At 39.2% G+C, this 6,064-nt stretch overlaps 1 pseudogene; it reads right to left on the bottom strand.

Annotated features, from left to right (window-relative positions):
- Positions 1-856: 856 nt before the first annotated feature.
- On the bottom strand, positions 857-1,467 carry LOC118553376 (small ribosomal subunit protein uS8 pseudogene; annotated as a pseudogene).
- Positions 1,468-6,064: the final 4,597 nt, after the last annotated feature.

The following is a 6,064-nucleotide window of genomic DNA, read 5'->3' as shown; positions in this document are numbered from 1 at the left end:
TTCTTTCTCTTTCTTTCTTCTTTCTTCTTTCTTTCTTTCTTTCTTCTTTGTTCTTTCTTTCTTTCTTTCTTTCTTTCTTTCTTTCTTTTTTTCTTTCTTTCTTTTTACTGTTTCTCTTGTTTTATATAGCTACTAGAAAGTTAAATAACACGTGTGGCTCCTGTTACATTACTGGCCAGCACTGCTTAGAAAGGGGGAGAGGAGCCCTGGTGTCCTTCACAGAAGCCACACTACCCTCTTTGGTGGTTGAACTCTTCACAAGCATTCCCCAGGTGAAGTGGCCCAGCAAACTAATTCTTCTCAATTCCAGGAATACATTTGTGACAGGTTGACAGTAAAACTAGGTTTTGTTTTTTTTAAGAGGTTTCAATTTTCTCAATAACTTCTTAGAAACACATATTGCTAAAATGCTACTGACAAGCCATCCAAATTTACTCTGAGATGAATCTGAGTGAGCAGTGGGCTCTAGTCGTCGGCTTCCTGCCTGCTTCCTTAGGAGCACTCACACAGTTAACTGTAGCCAGTCGTTTTTTTAGGGCAGTTCACAACAGCGCATGAAATGTGTATTGTCAAGCTAACACCAGGAAAAGCACCTCTCCTTCCAGGGTTAATTTAAGTTAAGACTCCAGAAGGAAAAGCAGCACCACCTGGACCCCAACCCAGATTCAGCCATCCAGGGTTAGATACAACGTACTCTGGTGAGCCACGAGTGTGATGGTGTGAGTCATCCCAAGGCAAGTCTTCCCTGTTCACTGTGGGGAAGCCGCATTCCCCAATTAACAGAAAGGCTGAACATTGTTGCAGACGCTCTCGCTACTCGGCTGTGAAGTTCAAAATGACTGAGTGAAGCATCAGAGTCCATTGAGGCATTTTATTTGCATGTATGTATTACATCCCTAGGAAAAGAATCCCAGGATTTTCCCTCCTGTGTGTTTTCGTCTTGCTTCTTCATGGTCCATGATGCCAGCTGAGGTTGTCAGGACAATGAAACCAGACTGTGGGACAGGAGCAGGTTGTTCTGCCATTTTTTTAGATCTTCTGGTTGTACATGCAATTTGGGGCTGATCACTCCACACTTGTTTAACCTGCCTGGGAGGTTCACAACAATTTTCTCAGCACTGTGATCATCAATGATGTCAAATTCGCCAACGTAACCGTGCTTCATCATCACAGTGAGAAACCGGACGATGACTTTGGAGCATGGCCTCTCTTTTCAGCATTGTTAATGCTCTTGAGAGCATCTGCCAGGACATTCATGTGCACCATTATGGCAGCACAGAAAGATGGCGGAAAGGGGTTTATTTCATTGTTAAACATTTACCAGCATACCCCTAAGTGAATCCTGCCTAACAATGGAACACATGCAACGCATCCATTTCCATGGCTTCATTAGGCAAATTTTCACTGAAAGTCTTAGCATCCGGCTGTATTTGTGCAAGGAAAGAAAGAAATTTTCATGCAGTTTTTCTCCTAGGCATGACTGGCTCCATGTAACTTCAAGGACGTCTGCTCCAGATGGTTACTGTTCCATTATTTAACAAGTAACGAGAATCAGAGACTGCAAGTTGTGTTGGCACCATGCTCACCACTCCCAGCATTCACGGGCACTTGAGATTCTGGCCCCACAGCCCTCTCAGCAACACGGCGGGACTGAGAAAGGCCTCCAGCCGAGCTGTCTTTGAAACCTCTCCAAGTCCAGACGGGTGCTGATGTGACTGTAATCTTTCCCTAAATTCAGTATTTGAACGTGAATGTATTTTTGTGCATAGGGAAGTGAAGGCTTTCCATGAGATGCTCAGGTTCTGCCCTGTAAGCACCAAGGTACACTGCAGAGAAACTAGTCCCTTCACCTATAAGAAGACTGAAATTACCTTTATGGAAGGAGGAGGTTTGTGAGCATTAGAACGTCTCCTAAAACTGCTCTCTGAACCAATCACTGAAGTTAGGTTCAGAAAGAATACTTTAGAATAGGAGGAAATGGTTGAATATATATTAAGTTTAAAAGCAGTCATCTTTTTTCATTTCCAACCCATAGAAAAACCAGAAAAATACACATTTTTCTTTTGCAATCTCTGTATATGGTAACATTTCAGGTTGTTTTCATGTTCTTCCTTTTTTTTTTTTTTTTTGGTATTCTTAAATATATGTAGATCTGTAAAAAAAAATATTGTGAATTAAATTCAGCAGTTTTTTTCTTTAACACTGACTTTGACTCCATGAAAAATTAGAAGGGTAGTCACCAGTGTGGTCTATTTTATCTCTGCCTTCAGAGGTGAGCACATATTCAAGTCTGGGCCAATCAGAGAATCACATCCTCCAAACCTCAATAATTCATCCAGAGGTAGGCATGTGAGCCTTGGAAAGCACTAATAAAAGTCCTTCCATGTGACTTGACAAATGAAAACTGAGAGAAAGCATGTCTCTCTCTTTTGAATTATAAATGGTATGGATATAAATTTGGGCTGCTGGAAGTTTACTTCCCTTACTTGTAGAGGAATCTTTCTAAAAATGAAATGAAGCCAAAATGCCACGAGAAGAGAAATGAGACCTGACCAGTGGTGGTGTCTGGCGCTATTGTTTGATCTCCTGGATCCACCTGTTCCTGAAGCCAAACCCATCACTGGACTTATATAAGCCAATGAACTAACTTGTGGTTTCAGTTAGTTTCAGCTAGATTCTCTCATTGGTAACTGAAACCATTTTTACTAAAAACAAAGACAGAAAGACTGTATGTTATGGCCAAACTAGGGGAACTCTTAGGTTACCTCTAAGTATATGGTCATTTTAACCAAGGCTTGATTTTCATGTGAGTGTACAAAAGCAATGCCTTATCACCAAATACTGAATCCAATACAACAAATCAGTTACTATCAATTTGCTCTAGTTACTAAGTGCTGGGATACACACAGATGAATATAAAGGTTTCTATCTTGGTGGAACTTATAAGTAAGTGGAATGGTAAGACAAGAAGAATGATGAGAGAGAGACAGAGAGACAGAAACAGAGACAGAGAAGGTACTCTATAGTAGTGGAAGCCAGGGGATTTACATTGCTAATTCTATCTTTGGAACCAATTTGGATAAGCACATTTTTTTGCCTCTTTTTCTGTCTCTAAAATATGAGTTTAGTAATCCTCCAAGTATAGGCTAGGGGGTCAAAACTATTTTCATAGTAATTTTAAAACACATTTGTCTTTTACAGTCATTCCCTCACAAATAGTTCTCCAAACTACAGAACGAGTAATGACATCATCACTGTAACAGGTAATGGAATATAGGCTTGAATATTCTTGTGCTGTCTGCATTCTTCAAAGGTAGTAGGTTGAAAGGTATAAGTACATATCTTTTCGGAGATGAACTCAGATTGTTTTCAATACTCCTACTATGCTCTCACTATCATAACCTCACTGACATCCAACAAATTTTGAAATCCCTGAATTTTCCTTGTATACACACAAAGACACAACTAAAAGGGAGTTTACTAAAAGGCTGGTGGGAAACTTAGAAGTCCCTAGACTATACTTGTCCCATTTTGCAAGAATGTTATAAATTTTTTCAAGAACTCAATTTAAATTTTTATCAAAATTATTTCAGAATTTATATTTTATTCTAAAATGAAAAAAATTTATTTTCTTTATCAAAAGATGGATTGTTGGCTTATAAAAGGGAGATTAAAAGGCTTGCTTTCTGAACCCACAACCACACCAGGTACGTCTGAAGATGTTGGAAAAAATGAAACTGATACTTCAGAGAATTCTGTCTCACGGAAGGGAAGAATATATCGCAAAACACAAAACAGGCAAAGGTGTAAATAACAAAAATACAACATGAACTATCTTTATAGATGTTAACAATGACCTCACTGTGCCTTGTACAACAGAAGATTTTCGGATATTATTATGTGCAAAATTTGGGTGCCAATTGAGACATCACTTTGAGACCAATCATTAAAAGTTTAAAGAAAAAGGAATTGAATATTTTAACCATAGATGTGATAAACTCTTTAAAAGTCAAAAGTTGTTCAATACAGATTTTCAGCCTAGAAACAAAGCAGCTACTGAAGCATCTCCCAGGGTAAGCATCTCATTGGTTTGAGAAGCACATACAACACCTGATAAATAAATCCTGTAAGGTTGACGGTGCCCAGTGCCCGCCGCATGAAAAGTCCATAAAAACAACAGCCACAAGGCCATTTTCCAGGGGTACAGTAACTCAATGATTTAAAAATTTAGCTGCAAACATAAAGATTGCATTAATATCTCATTTTCAAAAGTGTACTTATATTTTGCAAACAGGTGAATCTGAAGAAGAGCTGGGCTTGCCAGTTTGCTGGCAGCCCTCCATCAGCATTGACTCATCATCACATAGTATCTTTTTCTGTGAATGCTCAGCAAACAGATACAAAAAAGGCTGAAATACTCAAATTTTGAATAACGCTTCGAACTTCATGATTGAGTCCTGGAACTATGGTTTTGACCCTTTCATGTCTAGTGCAGAAACAATGATGGGCCAGACTGCTAGGGTAGATCCAAGCAAATGGTACCAAGTTTCCTGCAGTCATTATATTTTTCCACTGATAGGCACTCCGAGGAACAAATAATAATCTAAAAGTAAAAATAAACACCAGTTTCATTAAGAATGCTCTAGATGAATCAAATTTCTAATTTTACCAAAGGCTAACCCTCAGTATTCTGTGTGACAAAATGCAAAGTACACAGGAAAAATTCTTGCTAAATTTTGAAGTACAATGATTGTCTTGAGGAAAGCGCTTATGGGCAACTGTTTGAGTTAAGAGCTCAACTAACTGCTCTCTTTCACAGAGCAGGATCTCAGTTTGAAAGACTACTGACAGACAAACTACGGTTATCCAGACTTGGATATTTGGCTGACAGTTTCTTCAAAATGAACAAAGTGAGATTGCCACTTCGAGGAAAACAACTGACAATATGTGTTGCCAACTGTAAAATTTGAAGTTGCAAGTGCAAATGGGAATTTTGGAAAATTTTATAAGCACCACTGTGAGCTTGACATCGTGTGTTTTTCTAATGAGATTGGTAGCAATATTTATGTGTGTGATTTTTGATATCTTAATGAGATATGCAATATTTGGAAGATCTGCATAATTCAGTGAACTAGGATTTTCCAAATGCTTGATCCATGATGTTATGGAATCACCCATGGTTCAAGGATCTGTTCAAAGTTCAAGTTAGACCCATACTTTTAATGAAACAGAATATAAACAGTTTATTGATTAGGTTACAGATTCCACACTGAATCTAATCTTTAAGAAACTACCTCTTGTCTTCCCATGGTGATAGCAGAGAGATTGCAAGCTCAGTAGCCCAAGACCATTTCAAACTTTTTCTTGCATCTTGCCTTCTAAAATCCCATTAGAAAAACTAATCACACGGGGCGCCTGGGTGGCTCAATCGTTAAGTGTCTGTCTTCAACTCAGGTCATGATACCAGGTTCCTGGGATCGAGCCCCGCATCGGGCTCCCTGCTCAGCGGGAAGCCTGCTTCTCCCTCTCCTACTCCCCCTGCTTGTGTTCCCTCTCTCGCTGTGTCTCTCTCTGTCAAATGAATAAATAAAATCTTAAAAAAAAAACAAAAAAAAACTAATCACACAGGAGAACCCAGAGTCCAAGTGGAGGAAGGAGAGGGGAGAACAAAGTTACACAACCAACAGTGTGGCTATAAGGTGGGGTGGTACATCGAGGTCATTTTTGCAATCAGCTGAGCTATAAGGATCATGGAGCCTGACACTCAGTGCAAAGTGGTTTGCATAAATTAGATCAAATCCTGACAATAACCCTATAATGTGGGTATTTGTGTAAATAAGAATCCTGGATTGCAACGGAATCTTCACACAAACTAGATCAAACAAAAATGTATTTATTCAGTCACATACCTGAGAAGCGAAACTGTTAGGGTTATCTAACATGTCTGAGTGGCTGGATGGATCTAGAAGACCACCGGAGGTCTTTGATGCTCTGTCTACAGCACTCAGTTTTGGTTTCCTCGGTATGTTGAATCCATTCTGCAGATGACATTTTCTCTGAAGCC

Source organism: Halichoerus grypus, chromosome 1 (genome assembly GCF_964656455.1).
Source record: "Halichoerus grypus chromosome 1, mHalGry1.hap1.1, whole genome shotgun sequence".
Classification (NCBI taxonomy): Eukaryota; Metazoa; Chordata; class Mammalia; order Carnivora; family Phocidae; genus Halichoerus; species Halichoerus grypus.
Note: the sequence above shows the minus strand (reverse complement) of the source record. Positions and strands in the feature narration are given on the sequence as shown.